Below are 15666 nucleotides of genomic sequence, written 5' to 3' on the forward strand. Positions count from 1 at the left end.
TGCCCTGCTTTCACCTAAAATGTATGCTTCTGGCTGAGAACCTCCTGGCACCATGCTTGCTAGTTTGTAAGCAAACTGATCCTTGGATCTGCTTGCCATCAGACAAGACTCTGCCTGCTTAATTTCAGTGCAGACCAAGGGTGGCCTCAACAGATCGTCCCTGTAAAACAAGGGTTTACTACACCCAATTTGAAGCAATTATTTTATTCTGTAACTTGATTAAAAGCTGTCACTTACAAACACACCTTGAAAAAAAATTACTATGTACACATAATAAAAAGTAAATAACTGGCAATAAATGTTCAGTGCTTCCTTTTAAAGCCCATAGCAAGCAACTTTCCTTCATGCTTTAACTGGGGAGCACCTTAAAGCCATCATAAACCTTGATTTAAAGACTTCAACACATTGAACTATTTAAATCATTTTAAGGATGAAACTTCATGAATGAAGAATCCCGCCAAACCCAGATGTGCATTGGGCTTTTCCTCACCCTCATACCAGATGTTTTACATAATTCAAGAACAGATATTCAGAAACCACTGACAAGTCAAAAAAGGTTAATGACTGAAAAGATGTACTCAACTGCAAATTTTACTCCACCGTCCTCCTAGCTTATTCATCTCTTTCATTAAAAAGAATGTAACAAGATTTTTAATACCTCCCCTCCTCTGCTAGTAGTATTGTGAAATTTCAGTAAGATGCGTGTCTTAGAATTTGCTGATTCCAACTTTCTGAATGTTTTTAAACTGATTTTAAAACATCCAACAGGCACAAGGATCACCCGAGGACCAGCTAAAAATTCAACAAACTGCCACACAAGCCAAGCCAAGCAGACACAGAGAAGGTGAGCAATGCTTCAAGATGGGTATCATTCTGGGTAAAGGACCAGTAATAAATCATAGCAAACAACAATCCTTTCCTCTGCCATGCATGAAAGGGAGGCAAGGAAGGGTCCTCCAGTTGGGCTGCACCTGGGAATGGCAACAGGGAAGGATGCATTAGGTCCAAGGCAGCAAAGGGAAACAGATGATCAAACTGCAATCCTTGGTTACAGAATCACAGAATCATTAAGGTTGAAAAAGAGACCTCTAAGATCACCTAGTCCAACCATCAGCCCACCTCACTCCCACCATGCCCATCAAACCCTCAGAGGCACATCTCCATGTTTCCTGAACACCTGCTGGGATGACGACTCCAGCGCTCCCCTGGGCAGCCTGTTTTAGTGCCTCACCACTGTTTCTGAAAAGAAATTTAAATGTACACAGAATTTAACAGTTCACTGTGCAGTGGTTTCATGTGCAAATATATCCTTTCCAAAACACAGCCAACTACACCTTGCACTACTGCAGACAATGCATCCAGAAAGTCAGACCATTCCCATCCCCATTCGCTCCCCGCTACCTCTGCAACTACAGCACTCTGTAAACAGCCTCAAATCCTTTGCCCTGAAGTATCATAGACCTTTACTGCAACAAGATCAGTTTTTGGAGGCAGCACTACTAGGATTAAACATCCAATGCCCTCCTTGCAATGCAACACTCACACTTTCAGTGGGGTGCTGCATATTTAACAGCACATAACCTAGTGGGTTCCTCATTTGATCGCATACCAGAGAATCATGGAATGGCTTAGGTTGAAAGGAACCTTGAAGACCATCTAGTTCCAGCCCCCTGCCGTGGGCTGGCTGCCCCTCACCAGCTCAGGCTGCCCAGGGCCCCATCCAACCTGGCCTTGAACACTTTCAGAGATGAGGCATCCACAGCTGCTCTGGGCAGCCCGTGCCAGTGCCTTACAGAGTAAAGAGCGTCCATTTACAAACGAGCAAGAGTGGAGTGGAAGAAAACAAATTCAGATTTCGGGAGATAAAGTTCAAATCCAGAAACTCAGTGCTCTGATCTTCTAAGTCAGTAGAGATGGGGCTGGAGCTCATGCTCTGCTCAGCATAAGTAATGCCTTGTGACACCGCTCTCTAGCTCAGACGCGCACCAGGGGCTCATGAGCTCTGTGGGCGTGTGGCACAGACCCTGGGCAGCAGGCATAGCCAGCACAGCCCAGCCACCCACCGGGTTTCAGACAGCCCTGTTGCCTCCCCGGAGGTGATCTCCCACTGTAGGAAAGCATGAAAATAAGGTATGTAGAGATAAACACTGGGACACTGGGTAACAGCACAAGTGAGCAGAATTTAAGGCACCTCGAGATCATTTAGGCTTGAAAGCAAAACACTTCAGAGGGCTAAGATTTATTTTTTTTGTATCTGCTTAAGTGTGGATTTTGAAACTTGTGTTTGCCTTAAGCAGTATTTCTCAAACCACCCCTAACCCCTGATTTAACTACAAACACACAGACGGGATGCTGGCAGATCTGCAGACAAGAAAGGCACAAACTGTACTAAGTGATGGCAAAACTACAACGATGCTCTAACTCCAAACAAAAAGATGTCCTATAAGGGTAGTTGAAGAAAATAGTTCCCTCCAAACACTGCTCTTCCACTACTTGAAGAGAATAAAGCAGGAAGGAGATTGACTTTTTTTTACATGGCCTGATAGTTACAGGACAAGGGGGAATAGTTTTAAACTAGAAGGCGGAAATTAGGTTAGATTTTAGAAGGAAATTCTTCGCTGAGAGAGCTGTGAGGCAATGGCACAGGCTGCCCAGAGAGCTCTGGGTGCCCCATCCCTGAAAACATTCAAGGCCAGGTTGGATGGGGCCCTGGACAGCCTGAGCTGGTGGGGGGCAAACAGCACAAGGCAGGGGGCTGGAACTGGGTGGGCTTCGATGTCCCTTCCAATCCAAGCCATTCTGTGACTCCTCATCACGCTAATTGCCTCCTGGCAGCTGAACACAATCCCACAGGTCCCCAGCGAGCAGCAGCCCCGCACCCAGCAGCCCAGCCAGATACCATCTCTGGCACAGAAACCCCACGATGCTCTTCCAGCATCTTGTCACCACTGACTTCCCAAAGAAAAGCTGTGCCGTGTGACAGTAATGACAAATGGCATCGGCAGTGTGGCTGCAGGAAATGCCACAGGAATGCCCAGCGGGGACAATAGAAAGGATGCAGGACAAAGGATGGTGTCACTGCCTTGGGCTGAGCTTCCCCAGTTCTCAAGGAAACTGTAACACAGTGTGGAGGACAACAGGCACCAGAGCCCTCATCAGCAGCATGCTCTGAGCATATCATTTAAATACATCACTTTCCGAGGAGACAAAAGATGGGCAAAAACTCCCCATGATCCCTGACAGTTTGTGCTGAAGAGGATACTGAAAAAAAAAAAAACAAAACATATTTGCTTTGGAGGTGGGAGGCAGAAAGAGGGATAGGGAAGGCATCTTGTCAAAAACACTTCAGTCTGCAACCATCAGGAATTTCCTTTATTTCATGTCAGAGTGAATCAGCAGTGCTCCCCAGCAAGGCAGCAAACCTGAGAGATGCCACTGCTCTCTGCTTCTGCCTGGCGCTCCCAGCTGAGCACCCCAAACCCAAAAACCTCACTGCTTTGAGATGGTTACGCTTGGATTTTCTTTTTTTTTTTTTTAAGAATGAGTATTTTCCCACTTTTGTTGTCTGAATGAAGCATAACATAAAGTAACTGAAACTAATAAGCGTGAAATTAGGTTGAGAGATACAAAAAATATATATATATATTATATATATATATACATATATATATATCTTCAGAACTTGGGAGAGAGAAAAGGGAACACACGGACTGGAGGCACAGAGATGGGGCACAGGCTTCTAGAGAAAAACTGGTGTTTTACTGAGCCCCTCTGAACACTGCCTTCAGTTCAGAACCTGCTTCATCAGAGTATTACTTAGGTAGAAAAATCGCAGCAAGATTCTATGTAAAAATAAAGGAATCACTTCTTTTTTTTTCCAATTCAGCTCTGCTTAAGGGACACCCATCAGTTTTCTGCCTTCCTCCTCCATTCATAAGACTGCATGAGAGGTGAAATAATTCTGAACTTGAGGGGTTATGGTCACTGATGCAGAACATGCAAGAAAATACCTTTTGTTTTTTTTCCTCCAGCAAGTCAAATACACATTGAGCACTCAGTTGAGAATTGTGGAAACAACAGACAATTAACAACAACAAATGAGATGCCAAAATCTATAGGTAACTCGAAGTTTCAAGTTTAAAAAACATTTAGCATTTAAGAGGAGAAACAAGGTCAGGAGAGAAAGACTGAGAGAAAAATGGGGAAGGAAAACTAAGATTTCAGGCCCACAGTGAGTGAACATGGGCACTGGAGGAGTTCCCAACTCATTTCCCTCTCTGTTGATGTGAAGTTAATTCTCCTTGCCACTGATGCCAGATGGGACCACATCACTGAGATGCTAAACATTTTATATGTACACATATATATACATATATAAAAATATTTCAATAAACTTAATAACACATGTAACTTCAGCGGTTTCAGAACCACTGAAGTGCCACAGACACAGCATAGGTCATGTGCCACCAGCACTTTTGGCGATGCAGCTCATCAAAACCATGAATAGATCTGGGTGGACAAATCCACCATCAGTGAATTCACACAAGGTGCACGCTTGTGGTGTGGCTGTGGGATTCTGACCATTGAAATGCTCATAGAATCACAGAATAATTAAGCTTGAAAAAGACCACAAATATCACCTAGACCAACCATCAACCCATCACAACCATGCCCACTAAGCCATGGCCCTCAGTGCCTCATACACACGTACGTACAAACTCTCCAAGGTCCCCCAGGAGGACTTTCCACAAGTCTCCTCCTGTTCACACATCTCACCCAGAAATCACACATCCTCCTGTCAGACCGGGTCTCCCAGTGCACAAACGTGCTTGTGGTGCTGGTGTACGTAAGGCAACAACTTCTGCAGTCAAACAGAGACCTCAGGTTTTGTTTCAGAGCCGTTCTGGGGTTCTCTCAGTTCCAGAGAACTTGCTGAGTGCACTGCCCTGACTCAGTGCTTCTCAAAACAAAAGAAGTGTCTACTTTCTTAAACACAAAACAAACAAACCGAAAAACCAAGCCAACCCCATGATGTGTAAAGCCATGGCATTCTTGGAGAGGGGGCTGGAATGGTGATTCCTGACCTTTCTTAGGACAACAATGCTGGAATCAAACTCATTTGACTTTATCCTGCAATGTCATCCCATCTGGGGCTCCACACCAACAAGCACTACTGTGTGTTAAAAGTACTTTCAATGCTCTGGAAACCAAAAGCTCTCACAGCTTCTACGTAAGAATCTAAAACTCATTGCTGACGTCTGACAACTGTGATTGTATGACAACACAATACTGGCACTTTCAGTAAACTCCAGACCTGCTTACAGCAACACCACACGTGAGTTCCAGCCGGCACATACACATACCTCGAAAGAAGACCGCAAGTATTTTAAAGGATGTAAGCTAAAGCCTTTAATGCCTTATTTTGTTTATTTATCTACTCAGACTAACAGTCACAGAGACTTGAAGAACTTATTTACGGTAAGGGTAACAAAGTACTAAAAAAACCAGAGAGGTTGTTGAGTCTCCTTCTATGGAGATATTCAAGAGCCATCTGGATGCCTATCTGTGTGAGCTATTGTAGGGAACCTGCTTTAGTAGGGCGGCTGGACACAATGATCTCCAACAGTCCTTTCCAAACCCTGCAATTCTGTGATTCTATGTGCATGCCACAGCGCTGGCTTCACAGTCACTGCCAGGGAAAGGCCACTCTCTCTGGATTATGGTTATACTAGAAAGAAAGATAACTAAAATTACACTCTCCACATAAAAAGTAAATGCAGCTCTTTTGCTATGTGATAGCCATGCTAAAGTCTCAGGGAATTCACTTGAGACCATGTCCATTTCTAACAAAATTATAATCAAAATGCTATTTTTATTTATTCTCAGTGGCTGTTTTCATTCCTTAAGTGGATGCACAGAAATATGGGTCACAAGATCCCAACCACAAGAACCTGCAAGCATGATATCTGAGGGTCATTCCACTTAGTGCAGAGGGAAAGGAGTAACAGCAGAGGATGTCACACATGCAAACACAGTGATGCCATGCCTGGCATAAGTGCTTCCTTTTGTATGAGGGTGAGCTAAACCTGCTGGGTTCTGTAATCTGGTCTGCTGCAGTTTGAAACTGGTCTGGGAATGTACAAAGAAGAAAGTGCCTTCATCGTAGTTAACACCAGCTCTCTTTTTGGGGCTTTTACTAAAAACACATTAAAATCCTTTCAAAGAAAAAGAATCGAAGTGTGACACTGCCAGCTTGGGGTGTCTCCTGCAACGGGTTATTGCTCCTACAGACACTGGAAATTACAGCTTGCAGCCAGGAGGAGAGAAAAGCAAATCTGTGGGACTTGTGGACAGAGCAGCTGAAGGAGAGCTCTCCTCCCATACACCCACAGCAGATGACAAGACTCAGACAGAAGAACTTCTTGTGGAGGCCAGGCAGGAGAAACGTCATTTTATGGAGGTGAGTAATCACACGGACTTTGGGCTGAGCGCTGTGGGCTCTGCACGTCCAGAGACTGAGCTCACCACAGGTACCAGAGCACAGGACAAACACTGGGAGCTCGCGGCCCTGCATCTCTGCAGCAGACACGCCGAAGCAAAGAAAGGACTGGCCAATTACTTCAGAAATTTACGGGCTTCTTGGCATTGATGCTCTCACAACTCGCAGGACCTCAGCTGGCTCGAAATAACCGGAGGTCCATTTGCAATTCTGCGTTACAAAGGGCTGCTGAGCTCTTCCTAGGACTGAAGCCACATCTACATGAGAAAAGCTTCACCGGGACAGAAATGTGTCACAGAGGCAAAGAACTTGGGTCACAGATACCCCTTAAACAACAGAGTCCCTCTCCTGCCGGGCTGCTCCCATCACCCCACTAGGTACCCAGTTGCACTCTGGCAGTGCTACTTCCAACCGGGTTTCTGCTGGGGACAGCCGGGCCCCCACTGCGCCCACCCGCATCGACTCCAGCCTGGGAAATCCCCTGCCCAAAGCTTAACCCGGAGTTTTAAAACAAGCACAACTCTTTGTAGGTGAGCCGGATGACGAGGCAGAGAGCAGCAGTGATTTACAATCATCGGTTGTAAAACAGTATTACAGAGGCGCTTGACATCTTAGTTCTCAGCCCCAATTTGGAAAGGGACTTTGCTGGAGTTCCTGTCATTTCTCTTCTAAAAGATACGCCAAAACTCCTCAAACCGATGCTCGATTGGGACGGGACACAAAATTCAAGTGGGAAACACTGTGCCTGCCCGGCTGATAGCCCCTCTGAGCTGTAGGATGGCTCCAGGCAGAGCTCCCTTGCAGCAGCCGCTGGAGTCACTGCACCCCATCACCGTCCCACCCTGGGAGCCCTCCTCTTCCCCCCCCCCGCCATACACCTTCGGATGCTTTGTCCCCTTTTGCACTCTGACCCCAAAAACTCTTTCTGGATTCCCTTTTGCAGGGGGGCCCACGGGCTTTAAAGGAGCACCTGCTCGTGGGGATGGGGATGCTCCATTGGAAAGGTCCCCGAGGAACCCCAGGAAGTGGCAAAAACTAGGGTGATATCACCCAGCTGAAGGTGTTCCTGGACTCAAAGTGAAAGAAGGGCGGCAGGAGCCCAGAGCCGGGCAGGCAGAGCTCTTCGTATGTCCCAACTGCGCTTTCAAGTTTTATTCCAGCTAAGAGGAGACAAAACTGGAGCCTTATGTTTCCCCCCTCATCCCAAAGGGGAAGAGAGGGAAGAAAAAAAATAAGGAGACAGTTGCACCACGGCTTTGGAAACCAACTGAAGCCAAAAGGAAGGACACCCCCTTCCATCCACAAATAAATAAATAAGTGGACGCGACGTGCCCAAGGCCGAGCTTCCCGAAATCTCCCGATCCCGGTGTTAAGGGGCTCAAGCAGAGACTTTCGCGATCGCAGAGGGGCGGGCGGCTCCGGGCTGCCGGTTCTGCTCTCCGCCGCCCACCGGCAGCCGCGGGCGGAGGGCTCCGCGCGGCGCAAAGAGGGGACGCGGTGGAGGCGGAAGGGGGGAGGTAATAAAACCGCACGGAATCACGGCACGACAGTCCCGGCCAACTCCAGCCACGGGGAGCGGAACGGCCCCGGGACCCCACTGCCCAACGCCCGCAGCCCCCCGGACGCCTTTTTTATTTTTTTTCGGCTGTTGTTCCCCCTCGCTGAAAGCCGCCGGCTCCGTTTTACACACCGCCCCGACAAATTCGCCCTGCTCGCCTCTACGTAACGCCCTGTCGAAAGCGGACGCCATATTTTGTGTTGCTGATGTCGACACAGACAAACGTAGACATGTTTTTTTCCCCCCCCCCCCGCCTCCTCCCGCCGCCGTCCCCCATCTCCCCGAACTTGAGATCCGCGGGGCAGCGCGGAGAAGGGCTGCGCGGGGGGCACGGCGCTGCGGCGAGACGAAACGTAAAAAACCTATTCCAACCCTCCTCCCAGCACCCTCCCGGCTCCCACCTCTCGGTAACCCCCCCCCTCGCCTCGCAGCCCCAGCGGTGTCCCGGGAGCAGAGCGCTTTATCCGGGAGGAAAAGTTGGGTGCGAGCGGCCGGGGCGGTGGCGCGTGTGGGCAGGGAGGAGGGCGGGAGGGGGGTGTGGGGGGGAACCCCGCCTGGGAAGTTTCCTACCTGCGCTCAGGGCGGCGGCACCGCGTGTCCCGGGCGGAGCGGCGCGGTTCCCCGCTCCCCCCCGGTTCCGTTCCGCGTCGCTCCGCTTCGCGCCGCCGCGGCAGAGCCCCGCGCCCGCGGGACCCCGCGCCCCCCGCCCCCACCGCGCCGGCCCCCGCGGGCAGCCGCCACGCGCGGACGTACGCACCGCCCCGACCCCGCCGAGGAATTAAGGAAGAAACAAGCAAAAATAAAAAAAAAAGAAAAAGAAAAAAGAAAAAAAAAAGAGCCCCCAAAAAAAGGCAAAAAAAAAAAAAAAAAAAAAAAAGGCCAAAAAAAAAAAAAAAAAGAAAAAAAAAAGGAGCCCTCGATCGGCGGGGATCTACGCCAAAACCCACATGATCTCTGACGTCAGCCTGCGTATTTGCATACGATACCACCGCCGGCGCGGCTGCCGGGGTCTCTCGGCGCGGCGGAAAGTTGGGAGCGCTGCCGTCCACCCCCCCCGCCCCCGGGAGCGCTTCCTCCGGGGCCTCCAAGCGGATTTCCCACGCACCCCCCCCCCCCGCACCCCCCTCCACTCGTGCTCCGAGCGTGGGCTCCGCCGGTGGCCGCGCGGTATCGCCATCGCTCCGGGGCAGAGCCGCGCCGCCCTCCCGGCGTCTCCGGAGCTTTGGGACGCACCCGGAGCGAGGTGGGCTTCGGGGCGCTCAGTCGGGGCTTTGCGGGGGGTGCTGCGTGTTTCCAAGCGGTGCCGCTCTGCTGCATCGCGGGAATCCTATCCCCCATTTAAAACTGTCGTTAAACTCTCGTGTCTCTGCCTCGCTATCGGAGAAGCGTAGCGGACGGCAGCCGGGTTATTCTCCGTTTTTACTTCGGCGGATTAACGACAAGAAGTAATTCACCGGCAGCATCTCTCTGCTGGGTGCCAGCCGGCTCTGGGTAACGGGACCGCGAGCGGCAAAGCACCGCGGAGCTCCGGGCGCGCTGCGTGCGGGGCGGAACCTCCCGTCACATCCATCCCGGGAATGCCTGATGCTATCAGACGGCTTCCAGGGCTCAGCCGTGCCCGCGTCCCATGGCGGGGAGTGACGGCGTCGGAGGAGCTCGAAGTTCCCGCGGCCGAACAGAAAGTAGCTGTGTCCAGGCAATGATCTCTTCGCAGGGATACCCCTATCGGAGCGGGCGCGTATCCGAGTGCCGGGCGGAGCGCGGTCTGTGCAGCGTTTGCTGGCGGGATGGGATGCTCCGTGCCCGCCTGCAGCCAGGCCGGCTCCGAGCGCCCGGCTGCTGGTGGGAGAGACGAGCAAACCCCGGCGATAAGCGCCGGAGCTCCGCTGATTCTCTCTGAGCTCTGGGTTTTCCCGTGAGATTTTTTTTTTTTTTTTAACATGGAATTTCCACTTTCTTGTAAATACCGCCGAGTCTGTATTAACTCTTCAAGAGCTGTTCGGCTGCGTTTTGGAAGGAAAGAAAAAAAAACGCCTATCTATCTTAGCAACCACTCCTCCCCTGAAAAATGAACGTTTTTTTTTCTACAATCTCAATTTCCTAAGAAAGACAAGAAAAAGCCAAAGTGTTTTAATAACCGTTACGCTTGTTAATGTGGAGGGTTCTTTACGGGCCAGATCTCCTTGCAGTTGCCCTAATTCACGCTTACTTTAATGCCTCTTTGTTTTTTTTTTTTCTTTTCTTTTTCTTTCTGCCTTGCCGAGCGCAAAGAGCCCTTTGGCCCGTAAGGCGGTGCTGCAGTCGGTGCTTTCAAGTGCAAAGCGGGGCCGTGGCTGGAAGCCCGGAACTTCCTTTGGGCCCACCATTGTGATCCGGCGATCTACGCTGCGTAGGGCCCCTTCGCAGATCCCTCAGCCGTCCCCCAAACCGCACTCCATCATAGAAGGCCACCAGATTGGTCAAGCATGATCTTCCTCTGGTGAAGCCGTGCTGGCTGTCTCACACGCTCATTCCTGACATGGGTGATGTCATACGAAGTCATTAAAATGGAGCGCAGGTTTGAAGCGAGGAGTATGTGGGCTTTAAAACTGTGTCAGTTCCTATTGCCATCCTCCATGAAAAAGCTAAGAGTACTTATTGGCCTTTGTGTATTCGATGGTAGTGCTCAGAGAAACTGCGGAGATCGTGGAGATAAAGCCGAGGATACCCACTGCTCCTTTCAGTATCTAAAGAGGGGCTCTAAGGAAGAAGAGGACGGAGTTTTTAGCAGGGTTTGCGGTGATGGAACAAGGGGAAATGGTTTCAAACTAAAACAGGAGATTTAGATCAGATAGAAGGAAATTTTTATTTATCTATTTATTTATTTTCGATAAGGCTGGTGAGGCACTGGAACCGGTTACCCAGAGAGGTGGTGAATGTCCCATCCCTGGAGACATTCAAGGCCAGGCTGGAGCAGACTTTGAGCAACCTGATGTCCCTGCTCACTGCAGGGGAGTTGGACTAGATGGCCTCTAAGGGTCACTTCCAACTCAAACAGTTCTATGATTCTATGATTCTCTGTGACTTTGTGTTTTCCTGCACTCTGCAAAATGGAGCTCAGTCTCAGTCACCAAATTCCTCCTCTGTTTGAATGTTGAGCAGTGGGACCAACAACCCATGTGGCACCTCAGCCCTGATGCTGTGCTTTAGGAAATGGATAGTTGGCCAGTTATCTCCAACTTCTGCCCCTCTGTCAGACATAGAATGGAATGAAACAGAATGGAATAGAATAATAGAATGGAATACAATAGAATAATAAAATAGTTCAGTTAGATAGGACCTTCAAATGTTATTGAATCCAGTTGCCTGACCTCTTAATTAATGCGGGCATTGTCCAAATGCCTCTTGACACTGGCAGCCATGAGGCATTTCTCAGAATCCTGTCTCAGTGTCTGTCCACCCTCATGGTAAAGAAATTGTTCTTGATGTCCAGTCTGACCCTTCCCTGGTGCAGCTTTGTGCCATTTCCACGTGTTCTGCCACTGGTGATGAGGAGCAGAGTCCAAGCCCCTGCTCCTGCATCTCCTCCTCACTTACCCATTGTGTAACATATTCTGTGTGTAACTGATTTATGGAAACCTCATATTAAAACAATGCCAGGTATCATCAGGAAATGGAACTTGCTTATGCTGAAAATGCAAAAAGGAAGTTTGCATTTTTTTTCTCAAAGGCCTCTCTTTTCAGTGAATAGCACTACAGAAGCCACACCAATCATAGGGCACAGTGAGTGTGCGCACAATTTCCCAGGAATACAAGGGCAGAATGCTGGCTTGCTTTAAATCTCGTGCTATTTCCATTTCCTCTGTCCACTTTCTCTAGATTTAAGGTGACATCCACTCTGTACAGACCTCAGATAAAGTTGTAAAGTCCCCTGTGAAGTAATACATTGGTCAGAGACAATGAGACTGTATGCTGAAATGTATCTGTACATTATTTACGGCGAGGAGATGAGTGTCTGACATATGCATTGTCACATATGTTTCAGTCTTATTGAGTTAATGGTTCCTTTCCGACTGTTTATTCCTGTGCAGCCGAGGCTGAGTCAGCACAGCAGATCTCGTTCCCTTTCCCTGAGCTACAGCTCAGAGCTGTGCTCCGGAGAGACTCCGTGTGTATCCTCGAAGGAGATGTGCATCCTTTGGATGCCAAAACAGAGGCATATAAATAAAAGAGCCAGAGAGTCATTTTCTGCTGAGTGTGGATGAGCGCTGCTCATGTGTGTGCTGCCTGGAGCTGTGGCACTGGGGGTTGGTTTGTGTACAAGATTCAGCAGCGGGGGGGTGGCTGGGAGCTTTGGGATGTGTTTGCTCTTCCAGGGGAGGTCTTGGGTTGGAGGCTGAGCTGCTGCCTTGCAGGAATAACCAGGCTGCAGCTGCTCAGTGTGCACCTTGCTGCTAACTGCATCCCACCCTACTTCATCCCCCCACCAGTATGGCAGTGCCATGGCTCTCAGCTGTTTGTCATTACGCATTGAAAGCCAGCTTTTGGTACGGCCCTCAGTAGAAATAAAGGTAAGAGCAATTTTAAAAGAGGTCAGCAGATAAACAGTGCTATTTTTCCCCTCTCTGGTGGAGACCAGTGCCATGGCAGGAAGCAGCATTGGCTGCTGGTCAAGGCACAGTGTGCAGAGCAGTGTGGGGGAACGCAGCTCATTAGCCTCCTATATTTGCCATTCACTCCTCAACCTATGTAAATATTTTTTCCCCAGCAAAACAATTACCAAACTGTGCTTTCCCCTCTACTAAAGCACTGTCAATCCTCTTGCTTTTCTTTCAAATTCAAGTTGAGGCGGAGAGCACCAATCAGATGCAGTGTCTGCAGAATGCGATGCTAAAAGGAATTTGCAAAGGAGCAAAGCACTGCTGAGGTCTGAATCCAGTCAGCAGGACTCACCTCATGCTCTGTGATGCCCTTAAGCTGGTGGAAGCTGTCCCTTCAGTTCCTGGGGCTGATGAGCCAAGGTGGAGGGAATCCCCCAGGCACCAGCTCCGGGTGCACCTGCACTCATCACCTCAGCTTCAGACAGGTCCTGGCAAGAGGCACCTGACTCTGTCTTTTTCTGGTTCATAGACTCCAGGAGAGCTGATCACTTCTCATGGGAACCATCTGGCTCATTCTTTGGAAGGTCAACTGTTAGTCACAGAATCACAGAATCACAGAATCACCCGGGTTGGAAGGGACCCCAAGGATCATGTAGTTCCAACCCCCCTGCCTAGCAGGGCCACCAAACATACACATTCAGATCAGGTTGCCCAGGACCCCGTCCAACCTGGCCTTAAACACGTCCAAGGACGGGGCATCCACAACCTCCCTGGGCAGCCCGTTCCAGGGCCTAACCACTCTCCTAGTAAAGAACTTCCCCCTAACATCCAACCTAAATCTTCCCTCCTTCAACTTAAAACCATTTCCCCTAGTCCTGCTGTTGTCAGCCCTTTTGAAGAGTTTACTCCCCTCCTGGGTGTAGGTTCCCTTCAGGTATTGATAGGCTGCAATGAGGTCACCCCGCAGCCTTCTCTTCTCCAGGCTGAACAAGCCCAACTCCCTCAGCCTGTCCTCATAGGGGAGGTGCTCCAGCCCCCTGATCATCTTAGTCGCCCTCCTCTGGACCCTTTCCAAAATCTCAATGTCTTTCTTGTACTGAGGGCTCCACACCTGGACACAGTACTCCAGGTGGGGCCTCACAAGAGCCGAGTAGAGAGGGACAATCACCTCCCTGTCCCTGCTGGCCACCCCTCTCCTGATGGAGCCCAGGATCCCATTTGCCTTTCGAGCTGCCAGAGCGCACTGCTGGCTCATGTTCAGTCTCTCGTCCATCAGGACCCCCAGGTCCTTCTCTGCCGAGCGAGTGAGGAACGTGCTTCCCTGGAGTCTGCTCTCCCTGATGAATAGGACTCAGCCCAAGGTCCTTGAGCTGCTGCTGCACTCAGAGGATAGATTTTATCCTGCTGGGGGCTGCTGAGCTGCTCAGGATATCCTGAGTTGGAAGGGACCCAAAGGGATCGCTGAGTCCAACTCCTGACTCCACACAGGACCACTCAAAAATGGTCCCTATGTCTGAGAGCACTGTCCAGATGCCACTTGAACCCCAGCAGCTCAGAGCCATGCCCACTGGTGCAGACCCTGTCCCTGACCCCCACCCGCCCCTCCCCTGCACAGCTCCATGCCGTTCCCTCAGCCCTGTCGCTGTCACACAGAGCAGAGCTCAGCTCTGCCCTCCGCTCCCTGTGAGGAGCTGCAGCCACCATCAGGCCCCCCCCTCAGCTCCTCTGCTCTGCGCTGAGCACACCCAGCGACTCCAGCTGTTCCTCATATCATGTCCCCACAAGGACAGGAGCACGTCCATACTCCTCATGTGCTGCATTACCAAGGGCCCTGTAGGGCCTGATCCAATTTCTTGCTGGTGAAGTCAGGGGGTTACGTTTCCCCTCCTCTGGGCATTTGGTGCCACAGTGCAGCCCCAGCCCTGCAGCATCCAACCTGCCTGCTGCCTTCCCTACTGCGGGGCTGGCTGGACAAGTGGGCTGTGAGATGTGCTGGGCTGGGAGGACCCTGCAGCCGGGCAATGGGAGCACAGCCCCTGCTTCCCTCCTCTTCCTGCAGAATTCATTGCCCTTTGCTGACAGTGCCAGTTCCAGGGATTTTTCTTTTTCCTTTTTTTTTTAACTGTTTTTTTTTTTTTTTTTTATTGCTCTCGCTAATTACCAAAGCAATTTTTAAAATTTAAATGAGGGCTTCCTCCCTCACAGCCCATCTGCTGTGAAATCATCACACGCATCCTTTTGTGACAGCTCAGGCATTGCCATGGCAACGCGCTGTGATGCGATCAGCCCTGAGTTATGACCTCACTGCAGGACCGTCAGCCTGGGCTGCTCTGGAAGAGGAACGAAAGCAGCTCCTGCATCAACCCAAGTGGGCTCTGTGCTTTGAGAGGGTGGGATTTGTCCTGGAGCAGAGAGGTGAAAGGCTTCCTCAGGGCTTGCTGCAGAACTCCAGTGCTGGGCTGGGGCAGGATCCGCCTGAAAGCCAAACATTTTTCTTCTTAGAGAAACATTTGTTTGAGCAGTCATTTTATTACACTAGCTCAATTCCTTGCTATGTTTTACGACTTTTTCCTTTTTTTATTTTATTTTTTTTCCTGTGTACCCAATAGATTAAAAGTGCTGGAGACCAAACTTTCCATTTCCTGCTGGGAGCTGAGTAGCGCATGGCCGCTGGCAATGCATGCTTCACCTTTACACCCCATGACTTTGCCCGGGCCACATCCAGCAGATAAGAGGACTGGGCAGCAGTTCTGCTTCCCAGGGCATTCATCCCCTGCCTCCCACTGAGCCTGGCGCAGAGGGTGACAACTGTCGCAACTCTTTGTGGACAACTGGAGGGGATTAGTGACCAAAGGCCTCCCTGCAGGTGTCACCACCAGTGTTACCCATTCTTAATTAACCAAAGAGCTAGATCAGAGCCCCTGCTTCAAAGTAGAGGATTTTGTTTTCTTGTCTTTTGGTTATTCCTGTAGATTTGGGAGCAGATTTTAATCATCAAATTGAGCTTGCTCTTCTAGACAGCTATTTGC

The 15666-nt window shown here is 50.1% G+C and overlaps 1 protein-coding gene across 4 annotated transcripts in view; it reads right to left on the bottom strand.

Annotated features, from left to right (window-relative positions):
* ZHX2 (zinc fingers and homeoboxes 2) overlaps positions 1–12054 on the bottom strand; it is a 68328-nt gene extending 56274 nt beyond the window's left edge. For 2 of the 4 annotated variants that reach the window (XM_048939271.1, XM_048939276.1), the window contains exon 1: positions 8628–8758. The gene's annotated coding sequence lies outside the window, so the exon portion shown is untranslated. Of the gene's footprint in view, positions 1–8627; positions 8759–9004; positions 9097–9290 lie in introns of those variants that run through there. The other 2 variants (XM_048939272.1, XM_048939274.1) reach the window with 2 other exon arrangements.
* Between the last annotated feature and the right edge of the window lie 3612 nt (positions 12055–15666).

The sequence above is a fragment of the Lagopus muta genome, chromosome 3, assembly GCF_023343835.1.
Source record: "Lagopus muta isolate bLagMut1 chromosome 3, bLagMut1 primary, whole genome shotgun sequence".
Lineage (NCBI taxonomy): Eukaryota > Metazoa > Chordata > Aves > Galliformes > Phasianidae > Lagopus > Lagopus muta.